The 19,237-nt window shown below is 41.3% G+C and overlaps 1 protein-coding gene across 3 annotated transcripts in view; it reads right to left on the reverse strand.

Annotated features, from left to right (window-relative positions):
• Positions 1 to 19,237, reverse strand: part of LOC135514061 (membrane-associated phosphatidylinositol transfer protein 2-like) — a 96,675-nt gene that overhangs the window by 67,954 nt on the left and 9,484 nt on the right. Inside the window, exon 1 of one of the 3 annotated variants that reach the window (XM_064937241.1) lies at positions 1,627 to 1,764. The exons of the other annotated variants lie outside the window; for them this stretch is intronic. The gene's annotated coding sequence lies outside the window, so the exon portion shown is untranslated. Of the gene's footprint in view, positions 1 to 1,626; positions 1,765 to 19,237 lie in introns of those variants that run through there. 3 annotated transcript variants of the gene reach the window in all.

A 19,237-nucleotide genomic window follows, 5' to 3' on the forward strand; every position in this document is an offset into this window, starting at 1 on the left:
TTAGGTTATTGTCCTGCTGAAAGGTACATTTGTCTCCCAGTGTCTGTTGGAAAGCAGACTGAACCAGATTTTCCCCTAGGATTTTGCTTGTGCTTAATTAACGCGGTTACATTTAGTTTTATCAACAAAAAAACTCCCTAGTCCTTGCCAATGACAAGCATACCTAAAACATGATGCAGCCACCCCGATGCTTGAAAATATGAAGAGTGGTACTTAGTGATGTGTTGCCACATTTTTTGCAGTTTTGCCTTGTTGCAAACAGGATGTATGTTTTGGAATATGTGTATTCTGTACAGGCTTCCTTCTTTTCACTCTTTCATTTAGGTTAGTATTGTGGAGTAACTACAATGTTATTGATCCATCCTCAGTTTTCTCCTATCACTCTGTAACTGTTTTAAGTCACCATTGGCCTCATGTTGAAATCCCTGAGCGGTTTCCTTCCTCTCCGGCAACTGAGTTAGGAAGGACGCCTGTATCTTTGTAGTGACTGGGTGTATTAATACACCATCCAAAGTGTAATTAATAACTTCACCATGCTCAAAGTGATATTCAATGTCTCCTTCTGTTATTTTTACACACCTACCAATACGTGCCCTTCTGTGTGAGGAATTGGTTGAATCAGTATTTAAAATGCACTGCTCTACCGAGGGACCTTACAGATAATTTAACGTGTGGGGTACAAATATGAGAGTCGTAAAAAAATGTTAAACATTATCATTACACATTTAACATTTAACATTTAAGTCATTTAGCAGACGCTCTTATCCAGAGCGACTTACAAATTGGTGAATTCACCTTCTGACATCCAGTGGAACAGCCACTTTACAATAGAGCCACTTTACACACAGAGTGAGTCCATGCAACTTATTATGTGACTTGTTAAGCTAATTTTTACTCCTGAATTTACCTTGCCATAATAAATGGGTTGAATACTTATTGACTCAAAACATTTCAGCTTTACATTTTTTATAAATTTGTAAAATATTCCAAAAACATAACTCCACTTTGAAATGATGGGGTATTATGGGTAGGCCTGGGACAAAACATCTAAATGTAATGTATTTTTTAAATCAGGCTGTAACAACAAAATGTAGAAAAAGTTAAGTGGTGTGAATACTTTCTGAAAGCACTGTACACATAGTCTGGCATATACAAAGAGTGAGGGACACATCATTCATAAAAATAAAATCCAATATACAAATATTAAAAAATATTAAAATATTCAGCAAAGTTAAGGTTCACAGTAACTAAAAGTTTCACAAACAAATGCTCTCAGGTTACACAGGACTAGACAAAAGAGGACCTATAGAATAGTGTTTAATGTGGTTGAAATACTATCAGCTTTTATGATGCTGGTAAAGATAGAAACTTTACAGAAGGTTCCTAACTGTGCATTCACTCTCTCAAGATGCTAAAATCAACAATTGTTTACAGACAGATTATTTCACTTATAATTCACTGTATCACAATTCCAGTGGGTCAGAAGTTTACATACACTAAGTTGACTGTGCCTTTAAACCGCTTGGAAAATTCCAGAAAATTATGTCATGGCGCTAGAAGCTTCTGGCTAATTGACATCATTTGAGTCAATTGGAGCTGTACCTGTGGATTTATTTCAAGGCCTACCTTCAAACGCAGTGCCTCTTTGCTTGACATCATGGGAAAATCAAAAGAAATCAGCCAAGATCTCAGAAAGCAAATTGTAGACCTCCACAAGACTGGTTCATCCATGGGAGCAATCTCCTAACGCCCGAAGGTACCACGTTCACCTGTACAAACAATAGCACGCAAGTATAAACACCATGGGACCACACAGCCATCATACCTCTCAGGAAGGAGAAGCGTTCTGTCTCCTGGAGATGAACGTACTTTGGTGCGAAAAGTGCAAATCAATCCCAGAACAACAGCAAAGGACCTTGTGAAGATGCTGGAGGAAACAGGTACAAAAGTATCTATATCCACAGTAAAGCGAGTCCTATATCGATATAACTTGAAAGGCCGTTCAGCAAGGAAGAAGCCACTGCTCCAAAACTGCCATAACAAAGCCAGACTACGGTTTGCAACTGCACATGGGGACAAAGTTTGTACTTTTTGGAGAAATGTCCTCTGGTCTGATGAAACAAAAATAGAACTGTTTGGCCATAATGACCATCATTATGTTTGGTGGAAAAAGGGGAAGGCTTGCAAGCTGAAGAACTCCATCCCAACCATGAAGCACGGGGGTGGCGGTATCATGTTGTGGGGGTACTTTACTGCAGGAGGGACTGGTGCACTTCACAAAATAGATGGCATTATGAGGACGGAAAATTATGTGGATATATTAAAGCAACATCTCAAGACATCAGTCGGGAAGTTAAAGCTTGGTCGCAAATGGGTCTTGCAAATGGACAACGACCCCAAGCATACTTCTAAAGTTGTGGCAAAATGACTAAATGACAACAAAGTCAAGTTATTGGAGTGGCCAACACAAAGCCCTGACCTCAATCCTACAGAAAATGTGTGGGAAGAATTGAAAAAGCGTGTGTGAGCAAGGAGGCCTACAAACCTGACTCAGTTACACCAGCTCTGTCAGGAGGAATGGGCCAAAATTCACCCAACTTATTGTGGGAAGCTTGTGGAAGGCTACCCGAAACATTTGACCCAAGTTAAGCAATTTCAAGGCAATGCTACCAAATACTAATTGAGTGTATGTAAACTTCTGAACCACTGGGAATGTGATGACAGAAATAAAAACTGAAATAAATCATTCTCTCTACTATTATTCTGACATTTCACATTCTTAAAATAAAGTGGTGATCCTAACTGACCTAAGACAGGGACTTTCTACTAGGATTAAATGTCAGGAATTGTGGAAAACTGAGTATAAATGTATTTGGCTCAGGTGTATGTAAACTTCCAACTTCAACTGTACATTTGGTGTATCATTTTACTGCAAGAAACTCTTAATTCTGCAGGAGTTAGGCTATGTGAGAGGCTATAGACCTACAGTCAGTGTCCAGATTTCAGTTAGGCTACTATTCCATTTATCCCATCTGAACAGTACAATTCCGTTGACGTGCCATTTTGAAGTCCCATCTTGTTATTGTCGAATTTGCATAACGACGAGGGGTTGGGTTAAATGCGGAAGACACATTTCAGTTGAATGCATTCAGTTGTACAACTGACTAGGTATCCCCCTTTCCCTTTCATCACACATAATATAACCACTGCTATTGTCCTCTTTTACAATTCAACCAAATCTTTCCTAAACATTAGATTACTGGTCTGGTTCATTTTCAACTCTCCATTTTGCAGCTTTTCTCTGAATGAATCAAACTCTGACATTGTCTTTTTTTCCTTAGTGGATCAACGTTCTCTGCCCAAGTTCCCAAAAGCATTTGGCAATTGGTGTGTATTTTGTGCACCATAGCTAGGCTACACACTAACGGCAGATAAAAGAATTATGAAAGAAAAATCTAAATGTAACCTATAGATATGAATTGCACAAGAATTATACGTTTATGGATTTTGAATGCATTCAACCCACCCGCCACCCGTCCTTCATCAACACAATATTTCATGACCCTAAACCAGCTTGCCCCACGGATATAACCGCAGGGACTGCGGGTTATGAGTCAACCAGCGCATCACTAGAGCAGAGCACTTGCCGATTAAATTTGCCAATCCAGCATCTACCAGGGGATTGAGGTCTCTTCTTCGTTTGAGCGAGGCCTAATTGCATTTTTCTGCTTTGATAGCTGTGCACTTCCCTGATGAAGATGGTGGGCCCCTGAGTCCCTGGGCTCATCATATCTCTCCCACCAGTCCTTTAGAATGTCACCACATAACACAGCTCCATTGGACAAGACACATCACTCCCACAAAGGATTTGTCTGAAAATTTGACAAGAACCTACCTCACAAAACAAGCACAGATGCCTCTACAAGGACGGACAAGACAAAACACACACCAATGGTTTGAGACACAAAAATACTCATTTTTTTCATTTACTGCACCCCCACCTCCCAAACAAAATACCTGTTAGGGCACAACAACACTACAGAGATAAACTGCAGGCTTGACATGACAGAACAAGGTATATTCTCACCAGATACCTCTGCAACCTTTTCAGCTGGGATATCTACAGGTTCTCTCTCTGTCTGTCTGTCTGTCTGTCTGTCTGTCTGTCTGTCTGTCTGTCTGTCTGTCTGTCTGTCTGTCTGTCTGTCTGTCTGTCTGTCTGTCTGTCTGTCTGTCTGTCTGTCTGTCTGTCTGTCTGTCTGTCTGTCTGTCTGTCTGTCTGTCTGTCTGTCTGTCTGTCTGTCTGTCTGTCTGTCTGTCTGTCTGTCTGTCTGTCTGTCTGTCTGTCTGTCTGTCTGTCTGTCTGTCTGTCTGTCTGTCTGTCTGTCTGTCTGTCTGTCTGTCTGTCTGTCTGTCTGTCTGTCTGTCTGTCTGTCTGTCTGTCTGTCTGTCTGTCTGTCTGTCTGTCTGTCTGTCTGTCTGTCTGTCTGTCTGTCTGTCTGTCTGTCTGTCTGTCTGTCTGTCTGTCTGTCTGTCTGTCTGTCTGTCTGTCTGTCTGTCTGTCTGTCTGTCTGTCTGTCTGTCTGTCTGTCTGTCTGTCTGTCTGTCTGTCTGTCTGTCTGTCTGTCTGTCTGTCTGTCTGTCTGTCTGTCTGTCTGTCTGTCTGTCTGTCTGTCTGTCTGTCTGTCTGTCTGTCTGTCTGTCTGTCTGTCTGTCTGTCTGTCTGTCTGTCTGTCTGTCTGTCTGTCTGTCTGTCTGTCTGTCTGTCTGTCTGTCTGTCTGTCTGTCTGTCTGTCTGTCTGTCTGTCTGTCTGTCTGTCTGTCTGTCTGTCTGTCTGTCTGTCTGTCTGTCTGTCTGTCTGTCTGTCTGTCTGTCTGTCTGTCTGTCTGTCTGTTCAACCCCTTTGTTATGGCAAGCCTAAATAAGTTAAGGAGTGCAAATTTGCTTAACAAGTCACATAATAAGTTGCATGGACTCACTCTGTGTGCAATAACAGTGTTTAACATGATTTTTGACTGACTACTTCATCTCTGTACCCCACACATACAATTATCTGTATGGTCCCTGTCATGCCCTGATCTGTTTCACCTGTCCTTGTCTCCACTCCATCCAGGTGTTGCTCATCATCCCCAGTGTATTTATCCCTGTGTTTTCTGTCTCTTTGTGCCAGTTCGTCTTGTTTACCAAGTCAACCAGTGTTTATCTCCTAGCTCCTATTTTTCCCAGTCTCTGTTTTTTCTAGTCCTCCTGGTTTTGACCCTTGCCTGTCCTGACACCAAACTTGCCTGCCTGACCATTCTTCCTGCCCTGACCTCGAGCCTGCCTAACGCCCTGTACTGTTTGGACTCTGACCTGGTTCATGAGCTCTCGCCTGTACCCGACCTGCCTTTTGCCTACCCCTTGTGTTATAATAAATATCGGAGCCCAACCATCTGCCTCCTGTGTCTGAATCTGGGTCTCGCCTTGTGCCATAATAGTCCCTCAGTCAAGCAGTGAATTTCAAACACAGATTCAACCACAAAGACCAGGGAGGTTTTCCAATGACTTGCAAAGAAGGGCACCTATTGGTAGATGGGTAAAAATAAAGACATCTGACATTGAATCTCCCTTTGAGCATGGTGAAGTTATTAATTATACTTTGGATGGTGTATTAATACACCCAGTCACAACAAAGATACAGGCATCCTTCCTAACTATTTTGCCGGAGAGAAAGGAAACCGCTCAGGAATTTCACCATGAGACCAATGGTGATTTTAAAATAGTTAAGAGTTTAATGTCTGTGATAGGAGAAAACTGTGGATGAATCAACAACAGGCAAAATACTAACCTAAATGCCTGAGTGAAAAGAAGGAGCCCTATACAGAATAAAAACATTCCAAAACATGGATAATGTTTGCAATAAGGCACTAAAGTTAAATTGTAAAAAAGGTGGCAAAGAAATTAACTTTATATCTTGAATACAAAGAGTTATGTTTTGGGGCAAATTCAGCACAGGCAAAATCCTAGAGGAAACCCTGGTTCGGTCTGCTTTCCAACAGACACCGGGAGACAAATTCAGCTTTCAGCAGGTAAATAACCTAAAACCCAAGGCCAAATATACACTAGAGTTGCTTACCAAGATGACATTGAATGTTCCTGAGTAGCCTAGTTACAGTTTTTACATAAATCGTCTTGAAAATCTATGCCAAGACTTGAAAATGGCTGTCTAGCAATGATCAACAACCAATTTGACAGAGCTATAATAATATGCAAATATTGTACAATCCTGGTGTGCAAAGCTCAGAGACTTACTCAGACTCACAGCTGTAAATGCTGCCAAAGTTGATTCTAACATATTGACTCAGGGGTTTGAATAGTTATGCAAATGAGATATTTCTGTATTTTTATTCTAAAAACGTGTTTTCACTGTCATTATGGGGTATTGTGTGTAGATGGGTAGGAGAGAAATTATCTATTTAATCCATTTTAAATTCAGACTAACAACAAAATGTGGAATAAGTCCAGAAGGCACAGTATACCCCTCCATCACAGACTTAGGCTAAAACTTCAGTGGGGAGGGAGAGAGGGATCAAAAGAGCCATCCTTAGTTTAGTTTAGGCACCCCCTCTCCCCTTTTTGGAACAACCAGGACTCAGGAGGAAGGGAAGGCAGAACACCAACACCCCACCATCTTACTCTTCCTTTCCCAGACTGTACCTATGTGGGAGCAATAGCAAGGATGTGCCCATTAATCAGTGGTCTCATTAGAGATGCGTGGAGAAATCTCTGTACTCCCTGGCCATGTTCGAGAACATCAAAACAATGGTACACCATGGGTAAATTGTGACTGACTGATCTACAAATAATATTGAGTAGTTATTTTTGATGCAAGGTGATTTTTAGATCAGTCAGTCTGATCAATTAGTCACTATCTTTGCCACTGCAGCTGAATAAAATCCTAGGGGAAACACTGGTAGGGGTACCAGTACAGGGACGGGGAGGGAGGTTGGCATGGTAAATGTGCTAAAAACACAATGTTCCCTTCAGGACCTGGCACCTGAGCAAATGATGGAGGTTAATTTATAATATCATCAAGACAACCACCTCAAGGACCAACCGAGGTAAAAGAAATTCAATATTAAAACAAGCAGGCTTGCTGTATTAGACTCTGGTACACAGAGGCACTAATACAAATGTCACATACAAACATTCATATACAATATAGAAACAGCACACAGGAAGAAACAGTATTCACATCTGTGGTCCATCTTCCTAATCAACAGCTTTTCATTAAACTCATCACACATTTTTTTAACCAGTTGAACAATGCACTTTTTAATTACTTACAATGAACTGTGGTAAGAAAATAACCATGTGCTATTGTCATCATCATGGCCTGTAGCTAATCTTTTTTACGACTAGCACCATGCAAAATTGTTAGAGCCACTGACTTTGGCCAGTAAGGTCGACAAGGCCATGGGAATGTATGGAATGTGGACAAAAGTGAGATAGTGGTACTTCTCAGTTCAACAACAACCAACACTAATGCTTTTGTATCTCAGACACTCTCAACTGCATCTTATCATCTGGCCCATAGAGATAATGCAGCCTTCAGGGGTGAGAGTAGGGGAAAGGCTCCAGAGTGGCACTGCATCTCAGTTTGAGTTTGAATCCAGGCTGTATCACATCCGCCGTGATTGGGAGTTGGCCCAGCGTCGTCCGGGTTTGGCTGGGGTAGGCCGTCATTGTCAATAAGAATTTGTTCTTAACTGACTTGCCTAGTTAAATAAAGGTTCGATAAAATAAAACACATTTTTAAAATGGTGGGGCTCAGGATGCAGGCTTTCTGAGGCTGGTCTGGTCAGGCCAAGACGTTGCGTCTCTCCTGCCCCTCTCACTGATCTTTTGCTCCGACTGGTATCAAATAGAACTTGCATGAGTGCTAGGGTGAAATTCCACATGTCAAAACCAGAAATACACTTGGGGAATTAGAGGCACTCCAGGTCTACCGGTCTCCTGCTGGCTACACAGACACACCCAACACACACACACACACACACACACACACACACACACACACACACACACATAAACAAACAAATGAAGACACAGACCTACACACACAAGCATAAACACACAGAGGGACACGAACACAGCCTAGTAAGTTATTGATGTGAACCTGGTGACTGAGAAAGGGTTGTTACTCAAAAATGATTCAGTTACACAGTGATAGCCTCTGACTAACCAAGGCAGGAGAAGAAATTGACAGTAAATGGTTACTGAGTAAACAAACACATTGACACCAGTTGTGCAAATACAGAGTACATAACATGTACATAAATGTTGTTGCAATTAACATGAAGCACCTCTTATATACCTTCTAAGGAGTTTCCCCAAGAATGAGCATTTAGGATGTAAGCTTGTGTGTGTTGAGTCTGTGCCCTGTAAAATCTACTGCGATCTATGCTCAGTGATCTCATGGAATCTTCTATCTAATTATACAGTTTCAAAATGAACAAAAACATGCACCGCATGGCCACAAAAGTCTATAAAATCTCAACTTCCAGGAAGTGAGTCTCATTTTGTGTCCTGTATGCAAATCTAGTTATACCAGTAATGTAGAAAACACGGGTGTTCTAGGCTTAGTGGGTGGAGTGATATTTAATACAAGTTTGTTACAATGTAGGCCCATCGTACAGCTACAGAAGTAGCATGAATTAAGCAGTGGCCTAATTCAAACATTAGCATAGCAACAATTCAGGTTGATGACTTTTCACTAGGCCATCAACTGAATCTTATTAACTGCTTATGAACATGGGGACGGCACACCAGTATCACCAGTAGTACATTTACCTCAATTACCATTATTTATCATCTACAATGTTTGTTTGGTTAAGGTAATTTCTGTTAATGCATTCAATATATTATTATTACAGTCTTACCGTTGTCATTGTAACAGTGGATACGTTGTTTGCAGAGCGCACACCCGAGGCTACACTTGTGAGAAAAAAGTTTGGGTTTATTTCATTACATTTATTAGTTGTCAATTTATTAATTGTCTTTTGTTTGCAGCACTCCTGTCAATCTTGTGTAAGGACACACACCTGATTACGCATAGAAGTAGGCCTTGTCTACCTGGCCTGCGCGCAAATGTAGGCTTATAAATGTGCTCATTTGAGGATCTGATAGCATTTCTGATTGTCTTAACTCAGCATCACTGTGGAGCTTCTCAAAGTACTTTTTTCTTCACCTCAAACAGCAAGTAAGCAAAGTCTGTTTTTACATCCATTGAGAATGACAATAGTTCCTCAACATAACCTATTTGAAAAATCTTTGGGAACGTCCTAAAAAAAGGCCTACCTGAGTACTTCTTATCCCTTGCGCAAATAGCCTAAGCTGTCTGTCTGTAGCTCACTGGTGTGGGAAACTGAGGGTCCAGAATATTTTATACAATGTTGAAAGTTTGTACCAACTGAAGCTTGTGCTAGAAATGTTTCAAGTTCCTTGCAGACAGCCCACACAGCCAATGTGATTGATAGGATATTTATTTGTATCAGGATATTTTCTACCTGCGGGCTGCAATGTTTTTATTTGTTGGCTTTATGTATGCTATTTTTACATATTGCCAATGGCAATAGAAATTACTTTTAGATTTGTATAATTTTCAAAAGATAGAATTTTGATTAACCACATTATATTCATTTTGAGAATTGAAGACTTTGTTATAAATTAAATTAAACTGTTCCACGAAAATGGGTGTATGAAAAAAAATCAGAACTGGCACACAGATCAGTAGAAATTGTACGATAACTTCGCACTCCAAATGAAAAAGGTTGCAGACCGCTGGTGTAGCCTATTACTGGAAACTTCAGGAGCATAAAGGCAGAATCTGCGAAGGCCAGCAACAGCGGGAGGAGGAGGGTTGGGAACAGGTGTTTTTCTTCTGGTTAGACTACATTGATCTCTGGCTCCCTCTTTTTAATCACAGTGCTTAAAGCATCAGACAAGCTCAGTAGTAGTAGTAGTAGTTGATGTTATTCAAACATAGGATGTGACTATATATAGAAACATTCACATTTTAAAATTTCAACCAATCGATTGTGTAAAGAGTGTAATAATTACATTTATCATGTTGATATCGTCATGATAGGGCCCCGTGTTTTGGTTAATCATGTCACATAATATTTAAAGATGTTTTATTATATGTTGCTAGTGGCTGCAAGGTTAGATAGCAGTAATTTTCTGCAAACATATCCCTAATTGCTGATGGCAAGTATCAACATCATCAAGTGTCATGATGAACGAATGGCTTATAATAATATAATGAATGATTAACTTAAACTCATTACACACAGTAAGAGCAATATTAAGTGTAAACTAATCTGGTCAATGGTGAATAAGAGCTGTACACACACATGCTTCTGATCTTCATGTTTGTTGCTCCCAGAAAGGAAATTACAAAAACATGAGCACACTGTTACAGGCAGAACCAAAACAAGAAAATATAAAAGTTTGATAAGCTCCTGTGAGCACGCACACACGAACACACACACAGTGTTCTACAGGAGCAGCATCGCACCCCACCCGCCAATATACAATTGGTACAGTTGTAAATGTGTATATATTATTTTATTTTTAGATTATTATTAATTCATTATTTGTATTATTGTTTTACTTCACTCTCTTTGACCTGCACCGCTGGAGATCAGAGGCTTCCACTGTACCCTGCAATCACATATGCAACCCTGTGCATGTGACTAAATAAACTATTTATTTATCTATCTATCTATCTATCTATCTACACTCTAATTGAGCTTCCTGTCAACCCCTTCGTCCTAGAATCCCACTCAGTGCGGTGGAAAAATGTAGGCATTTTGTGACCCAAGGCCTTGATGCACCACAGGGTGAAGGAGTTCTCAAGTCCAACCGTCCTCACTACTGGCCTCGTATCACACTCCTTGATTACTCAGAATGTCTTCTGTGTGTATGTGTGATGATCTTAAAAATCAGATGGAAAAATGTCTTTGGGATAGAACTAAATATATGCAGAAGGATAATTGTACACAAGGGGAAATTTGGAGATCCCACATAGATGTCCACTACACGAACAAAAGTATAGGGACACCTGCTCATTGAACATCTCATTCCAAAATCATGGCCATTAATATGGAGTTGGTCCCTCCTTTGCTGCTACAACAGCCTCCACTCTTCTTGGAAAGCTTTCCACTAGCTGTTAGAAGGCTTTCCACTACCTGCTTCCATTCAGCCACAAGAGCATTAGTTAGGTCAAGCACTGATGTTTGGCGATTAGGCCTGGCTTGCAGTCGGCATTCCAATTCATCCCAAAGGTTTTCGATGGGGTTGAGGTCAGGGCTTTGTGCAGGCCAGACAAATTCTTCCACACCAATCGACAAACCATTTCTGTATAGACCTCGCTTTGTGCATGGGGGCATTGTCATGCTGAAATAGGAAAGGGCCTTCCCCAAACTGGTTGCCACAAAGTTGGAATCACAGAATCATCTACAGTAGAATGTCATTGTATGCTGTAGCGTTAATATTTCCCGTCACTGGAACTAAGGGGCCTTTCCTGAATAATGAAAAACAGCCCCAGACCATTATTCCTCCTCCACCAAACTTCACAGTTGGCACTATGCATTCGGGCAGGTAGCGTTCTCCTGGCATCCGCCAAACCAAGATTTGTAGGTCGGACTGCCAGATGGTGATGCGTGATTCATCCCTCCAGAGAATGTGTTTCTACTGCTCCAGAGTCCATTGGTGGCGAGCTTTACACCACTCAGCCGATGCATGGCATTATGCATGGTGAGCGTAGGCTGCTCGGCCAAGGAAACCCATTTCATGAAGCTTCTGGCGAACAGTTCCTGCACGGACGTTGCTGCCAGAGGTAGTTTGGAACTCAATAGTGAGTGTTGCAAATGAAGACAATTTTTACACACTTCAGCACTCGCCGGTCCCATTCTGTGAGCTTGTGTGGCCTACCACTTCGTGGCTGAGCCTTGGTTGTTCCCTAGACCGGTTATTCCCAAACTGGGGTACGCAATGCCGTCGGGGGAGGCCAAATAAAAATGTGATTCACCTTTTCAAACAGGCCGTTTAGATTTTCCAACGGGGCTATACATTTGGGTGATGCTTTTTTTCCTCGTCTGAGAAGCCTCGTTTCACTGCCAAAAATACAATTAATCCATCTAGTGTTCAGCGAAATAACAACACAATGTCCAATACAGGTAGCCTAGTCAAAATCCAATCACAGGGAATCGCGGGAATTCCACTGACGGTCACGTATGTAGCCAAACGTTTTTTTTAAAAGCCCCGTGTCCATAGAGACACATACTAGCTCTACTGATAGTACTGCTACTACCAGCAGCACTACACCTGCACCTGTCGACGACACAAGTTGTTCTGCTGCCACGGATATGGCTGGGACAATGCTGGGGTAAAAGGCCCAAAAAAACTATACAAACACTGTTTCACAACGCATCAGTGACATGGAAGGAGATGTTTTGAAACAATTACTGCTTTGCATACAAGCCAGTGAATTCTATGCATTACAGCTGGATGAGTCAACAGACGTGGCGGGCCTGGCACAGCTCCTGGTATATGTCCATTACGTTTATGGGGGGTCAATTTATGGGGCGGCAGGGTAGCCTAGTGGTTAGAGCGTCGGACTAGTAACCGGAAGGTTGCAAGTTCAAACTCCCGAGCTGACAAGGTACGAATCTGTCGTTCTGCCCCTGAACAGGCAGTTAACCCACTGTTCCTAGGCCATCATTGAAAATACGAATTTGTTCTTAACTGACTTGCCTAGTTAAATAAAGTTAAAATAAATAAAATTAAGGAAGACATCCCCTTCTGGAAACCAGGAGAGGATCTTTTTAAAGTACAGGACAGCGTTCAAATGGACTTTGGTGGTCAAGATGTGTTGGTATCTGTACTGATGGTGCAAAAGCCATGACAGGGAGACATAGTGGAGTGGTAACGTGCATGCAAGCAGTTGCTCCCAACACCACTTGGATACACTGCAGCATCCACCGAGAGGCTCTTGCTGCCAAAGGAATGCCTGACAGCTTGAAATACGTTTTGGACACTACAGTGAAAATGGTTAACTTTGTTAAAGCAAGGCCCCTGAACTCTCGTGTATTTTCTGCATTATGCAATGATATGGGCGGCGACCATGTAAGGCTTCTCCAACATACAGAAGTGTGCTGGTTATCAAGGAGCAAAGTATTGACACGTTATTTGGAATTGAGTGACGAGCTTAAAGTGTTCTTTACTGACCATAAATTTAACTTTCTGACCGCTTGCACGACTGGCCTATCTGGGTGATGTTTTTTCTCGCCTGAATGATCTGAATCTAGGATTACGGGGACTCTCCGCAACTATATTCAATGTGCAGGACAAAATTGAGGCTATGATTAAGAAGTTGGAGCTCTTCTCTGTCTGCATTAACAAGGACAACACACAGGTCTTTCCATCACAGTTTGATTTTTTTGTAAGCAAATGAACTCAAGCTTACGAACAATGTCAAATGTGATATAGAGAATCACCTGAGTGAGTTGGGTGCGCAATTACACAGGTACTTTCCCGAAACAGACAACACAAACAACTGGATTCGTTATCCCTTTCATGCCCTGCCTCCAGTCCACTTACCGATAGCTGAACAAGAGCGCCTCGTGGAAATTGCAACAAGCGGTTCTGTGAAAATTTAATTTAACCAGAAGCCACTGCCAGATTTCTAGATAGGGCTGCACTCAGAGTATCCTGCCTTGGCAAATCGCACTGTCAAGACACTGATGCCTTTTGCAACCACGTACCTATGTGAGAGTGGATTCTCTCACATAGGTGCATGACAACTAAATACAGGCACAGACAGTGTATGGAAATTGATCTAAGACTGAGACTCTCTCCAATACAACCCAACATTGCAGAGTTATGTGCATCCTTTCAAGCACACCCTTCTATTTAACCTGTGGTGAGTTATTCACTATGTTTTGATGAACAAATAAGGCTTTATATGTAAGATGGCAAAATAAAGAGCAAAATTATTATTGTTATTATTTGTTCCCTGGTCCTATAAGAGCACTTTGTCACTTCCCACGAGCCGGGTTGTGACAAAAACTCACACTCATTCTTATGTTTAATAAATGTATTGTATAGTGTGTGTGTGGCAGGCTTACAATGATGGCAAAAAACAACATTAGAGTGCACTGACCCTGGTGCTACTCAGCTCGAAGATGAATATTTTAAGGGATACGGGACTATAAAAAGTTTGGGAACCACTGCTCTAGGCGTTTCCACTTCACAATAACAGCACTTACAGTTGACCAGGGCAGCTCTCGTAGGGAAGAAATTTGACCAACGGACTTGTTGGAAAGGTGGCATCCTATGACGGTGCAACTTTGGAAGTCACTGAGCCTTCATTAAGGCCATTTTTTTAAACTTTATTTTACTAGGCAAGTCAGTTAAGAACAAATTCTTATTTTCAATGACGGCCTAGGAACAGTGGGTTAACTCCCTGTTCAGGGGCAGAACGACAGATTTGTACCTTGTGAGCTCGGGGATTCGAACTTGCAACCTTTCGGTTACTAGTCCAACGCACTAACCACTAGGCTACCCTGCCGCCCCATTCTGCTGCCAATATTTGTCTATGGAGATTGCATGGCTGTGTGCTCGATTTTATACACCTGTCAGCAACGGGTGTGGCTGAAATAGCCAAATCCGCTAATTTGAAGGGGTGTCCATATACTTTTGTATATATTGTGTATATAGTGTATTTAAGCAATAAGGCACGAGGAGGTGTGGTATATGGCCAATATACCACATCTAAGGGCTGTTGTTATGCACGACGCAGAGTTCCTGGATACAGCCCTTAGCCGCGGTGTATTGTCCATATACCACAAGCCCCCAATGTGCCTTATTGGTATTATAAACTGGTTACCAATGTAATTAGAACAGTAAAAAGTACTTTTTTGTCAAACCTGTGATATACAACGGCTTTCAGCCAATCAGCATTCAGGGCTCAAACCGCCCAGTTTATAAATAGCTTTAGCGTGGACACATCACATTCTGACCTCCAATTAAATCATCATCAAAATGTACTCGAATGTTAAATATTGATTGCAGGAAACAAAAAAACCCACATCACAGCAAAGTCTGGGCAACAGCAATACAACGCGGCATCAGGAGTGAAAGTATCAGACACAGCAAAGGTAAAAAACATTTATTTAGCCTACTGTAAATTTGACGAGGGCCTGAACAGAATGTGAAATTGTGATGACAGGACTTTGAAAGGTTTAAGTTTTTAAGGTTTAGACTGTCTCTGAGGGGTGTGACTAAAACTAACAGAGGGAGAAAGGATCCTAGCGCTACACATCTGTATACAGTATCTTCTGTGTGAGAAACAAGCTCAACAGGCTCAACAAACTTGGGCCAAACCTCAGTCTTAATGAAGGTAGACTATGTGCAGAATGCAGTCTAGGGTGTTCCTCTCCCTAGGCAAGATCCCGCTGTGGCACCTGACTTTGTCTATGTACAGATTCACCTTTTCAAACAGTCCATTTAGATTTTCCAACGGGGCTATACATTTGGGTGAGTTTTTTTCTCACCTGAGTAGCCCCGTTTCACTGCCAAAAATGAAATTAAACCATCTAGTGTTCAGCGAAATAACAACACAATGTCAAATACAGGTAGCCTAGTCAAATAATTAACATCGAATCACATTAATCATTACTCTCTCGCGGGAATTCCACTAACGGTCCATATGTAGCCAAATTTTGCTGATGCTCATTCATTTTACTCAAAAATGGATATATGGTTTAAAAAAAAGCCCCGCGTCCATAGAGACACATACCAGCTCTACTGGTAGTACTGCTACTACCAGCAGTACTACTCCTGCACCTGTCGATTACACAAGTTGTTCTGCTGATGCAGCCAAAGACCTATTGCCCCTACCCCGGGAAAGCACCGAACAACAGACAGGGACACTGGATGCGCAAATATGATGAATATTAATTTGGGGTTGACTTATATTGGGAATATTGCCTATCCTCAGCCACAGTGTGTTATATGTGCAAAAGTACTATCTCACAACTCGAGGAAACCTTCACTCTTGTGCAGACATTTAGAAACAAAACGAGCCAATTTGAAAAATAAGGCACAGGAGTTTTTTGAGCGAGAAATAAGACGACTTTTGAGTAGCGAGACATGTATAAAAGCAACAGATACTATTAATAAGAAGGGTCTAGAGCGTCTTATAGAGGTCGACCGAATATGATTTTTCAACGGCGATACCAATTATTGGAGGACCAAAAAAAGCAGATACCGATTAATCGTCAGATTTTTAAAATGTATTTGTAATAATGACATTTAAAACAATACTGAATGAACACTTATTTTGACTTAATATAATATATCAATAAAAATCCATTTAGCCTCAAATAAGTAATGAAACATGTTCAATTTGGTTTAAATAATGCAAAAACAAAGTGTTGGAGAAGAAAGTAAAAGTGCAATATGTGCCATGTAAAAAAGCTAACATTTAAGTTCCTTGCTCAGAACATGAGAAAGCTGGTGGTTCCTTTTAACATGAGACTTCAATATTCCAAGGTAAGAGGTTTTAGGTTGTAGTTAATATAGTATTTATAGGACTATTTCTCTCTATAGAATTTGTATTTCATATACCTTTGACTATTGGATGTTCTTATAGGCACTTTAGTATTGCCAGTGTAACAGTATAACTTCTGTCCATATCCTCGCCCCTACCTGGGCTCGAACCAGGAACACATCGACAACAGCCACCCTCGAAGCATCGTTACCCATCGCTCCACAAAATCCGCGGCCCTTGCAGAGCAAGGGGAACAACTACTCCAAGTCTCAGAGCGAGTGACGTTTGAAACGCTATTAGCGCGCACCCCACTAACTAGCTAGCCATTTCACATCGGTTACACCAACTTAATCTCGGGAGTTGATAGGCTTGAAGTCATAAACAGCTCAATTCTTGAAGCACAGCGAAGAGCTGCTGGCAAAACGCACGAAAGTGCTGTTTGAATGAATGCTTACGAGCCTGCTGCTGCCTATCATCGCTCAGTCAGACTGCTCTATCAAATATCAAATCATAGACTTAATTATAATATAATAACACACAGAAATACGAGCCTTAGGTCATTAATATGGTCGAATCCGGAAACTATCATTTCGAAAAACAAAACATTTATTATTTCAGTGAAATACGGAACCGTTCCGTATTTTATCTAACGGGTGGCATCCCTAAGTCTAAATATTGCTGTTACATTGTACAACATTCAATGTTATGTCATAATTACATAAAATTCTGGCAAATTAGTTCGCAACCAGCCAGGCGGCCCAAACTGTTGCATTTACCCTGACTATGCAGGTTTAAAAATATATACTTCTGTGTATTGATTTTAAGAAAGGCATTGGTGTTGATGGTTAGGTAAAACGATTGTGCTTTTTTCGCAAATGCGCTTTTGTTAAATCATCCCCCGTTTGGCGAAGTTGGTTGTCTTTGTTAGGAAGAAATAGTCTTCACACAGTTCGCATCGAGCCAGGCGGCCCAAAGTGCTGCATATACCCTGACTCTGTTGCAAGAGAAGTGACACAATTTACCTAGTTAAAAGAAATTCATGTTAGCAAGCAATATTAACTAAATATGCAGGTTTAAAAATATATACTTGTGTGCATTGATTTTAAGAAAGGCATTGATGTTTATGGTTAGGTACTCGTTGGAGCAACGACAGTCATTTTTCGCGAATGCGCACCGCATCGATTATATGCAATGCAGGACAAGCTAGATAAACGAGTAATATCATCAACCATGTGTAGTTAACTAGTGATTATGATTGATTGATTGTTTTTTATAAGATAAGTTTAATGCTAGCTAGCAACTTACCTTGGCTTTTTACTGCATTCGCGTAACAGGCAGGCTCCTCGTGGAGTGCAATGAGAGGCAGGTGGTTAGAGCGTTGGACTAGTTAACTGTAAGGTTGCAAGTTTGAATCACAGAGCCTACAAGGTAAAAATCTGTGGTTCTGCCCCTGAACAAGGCAGTTAACCCACCGTTCCTAGGCCGTCTTTGAAAATAAGAATGTGTTCTTAACTGACTTGCCAAGTTCAATAAAGGTGTAAAAATATATATATATATATATATATATATATATATATATTATTTTTTATTTATTTATTTATTTTAAATTTTTTATTAATTATTATTATTATTTTTTTTAAATCGGTCAAATCGGTGTCCAAAAATACCGATTTCCGATTGTTATGAAAACTTGAAATCGGTCGACTTCTAGTGTCTTATATGGTGAGCTACCGAGTGGCTCGGACTGGCAAGCCCCATATTATTGTGGAGGACATAATTCTTCCTGCTGCCACGGATATGGCTGGGACAATGCTGGGGGGAAAAGCCCAAAAAAACTATACTGACAATGTCTTCATCAAACAACACTGTTTCACGACGCAACCGTGACATTGCAGGAGATGTTTTGAAATTCTTACTGCTTCTCATACAAGCCAGTGAATTCTATGCGTTACAGCTGGATGAGTCAACAGACGTGGCGGGCCTGGCACAGCTCCTGGTATATGCCCGTTACGTTTATGGGGGGTCAATTAAGGAAGACATCCTCTTCTGCAAACCGGGAGAGGATATTTTTAAAGTACTGGACAGCTTTGTGACATCAAACGGACTTTGGTATCTGTACTGATGACACAAAAGCCATGACAGGTAGACATAGTGGAGTGGTAACCCGCGTGCAAGCAGTTGCTCTGTCACAACCTGATCAGTTTCACCTGTCCTTGTTATTGTCTCCACCCCCTCCAGGTGTCGCTTGTTATCCCTGAGGTATTTCTCCTTGTGTTTCCTGTCTCTCTGTGCCAGTTCGTCTTGTATGTTCCAAGTCAACCAGTATGTTTTTCCCATGCTCCTGCCTTTTCTATTCTCTTTTACTAGTCCTCACAGTTTTGACCCTTGCCTGTTCTGGACTCTGTACCCGCCTGCCTGACCATTCTGCCTGCCCTGACCTCAAGCCTGCCTGCCACACTGTACCTCCTGGACTCTGAACTGGTTTTGATTTTTTGCCTGTCCAAGACCATTCTCTTGCCTACCCATCTTGAATATAATACATAGCAAAGACTCAAACCATCTGCATCCAGTGTTTGCATCTGGGTCTCGCCTTGTGCCCTGATATGCTCCCGATGCCACTTGGGTACACTGTAGCAAAC

Source organism: Oncorhynchus masou, chromosome 25 (genome assembly GCF_036934945.1).
Source record: "Oncorhynchus masou masou isolate Uvic2021 chromosome 25, UVic_Omas_1.1, whole genome shotgun sequence".
Taxonomy (NCBI): domain Eukaryota; kingdom Metazoa; phylum Chordata; class Actinopteri; order Salmoniformes; family Salmonidae; genus Oncorhynchus; species Oncorhynchus masou.